Source organism: Aplysia californica, unplaced genomic scaffold (assembly GCF_000002075.1).
Source record: "Aplysia californica isolate F4 #8 unplaced genomic scaffold, AplCal3.0 scaffold00963, whole genome shotgun sequence".
NCBI lineage: Eukaryota > Metazoa > Mollusca > Gastropoda > Aplysiida > Aplysiidae > Aplysia > Aplysia californica.
Genome location: NW_004798233.1, coordinates 112,049 through 112,993, shown reverse-complemented (window position 1 = coordinate 112,993; position 945 = coordinate 112,049). Strand labels below are relative to the sequence as shown.

The 945-nt window shown below is 45.6% G+C and overlaps 1 protein-coding gene across 1 annotated transcript in view; it reads right to left on the bottom strand.

Annotated features, from left to right (window-relative positions):
- Positions 1 to 945, bottom strand: part of LOC101846542 (choline transporter-like protein 4) — a gene marked incomplete at its 5' end in the record, with an annotated part of 80,568 nt that overhangs the window by 28,815 nt on the left and 50,808 nt on the right.

Genomic DNA, 945 nt, shown 5'->3' with positions numbered 1-945 from the left:
TTCTCCTTCCTTCGCCTTCTCTTGCGCTCTCCTGTCTATCTTCCTCCCGCCCCATCTCTCTCTGCCCCCGTCTATATCCCCTCGTCACATCTCTTTCCCTAACATCCCCCCCCCTCCAATTTTTTTTTAAAAAATTATATTTACAGTCGAACCTGTGTAAGACGGAATCGCAAGGGAGCCAAGAAAAAAATTCCGTTCGCTTGTCCGATCGGCAAGCAGTGGTCAAACTTCACACCTCTCAATTGCTATCCTGTCTGAAAATGACATGCGTCAGTCTTACTTATCCAATTACCACCAGTGCTTGCCTTTCATAGGACTACTGTTTGACCTATTAAAAACAGAAACGTTTGAACATCTCCCTTGCTTTCATCCTTAGCCCCACCCACCAATGCCACCCCTTACTGCCATCATTGTAACAACGATTCAAGGAACTCTTTTCTCGGCTGGCCGTATGATCAGGGAGGTAGGCATTGGTCAATCTAATTTCACACCTCTGGCTTCTGGACCCAGGAAAGTTTTCGTAGTGGCTCGCTACTCGAGCACTCTCACGGGCAGTCGTGAGATTTCACACCCACACTACACTGACAATCTGCATCGCTCAGGGCTCACATGATGGGGATAACATCTATCCCCATATTGCACCCCTACTCCTCTTCCTCGGCCAGCGGCATAGCTATAACGTGAAGTTTAGAGCCGGCAGAACCAAACTTGCGAGTTTTGTTTCAAATCAAGGTTCAGAGGGCAAAGTATTTTCCGTCTTAGACAGGTGAAATCCACAAAAGGGAGCGGATTTTTCTTTCTGTCTTAACGTTGGACAGGTTTCCGTTTTATACAGGTAATTAAAGACGAATATATCAAGGGGGGAGAGATTTCGTTCAGACAGGTTTCCGTTTTATACAGGTTTCCGTTAAGGCAGGTTCGACTGTATATATATATAATTATTAT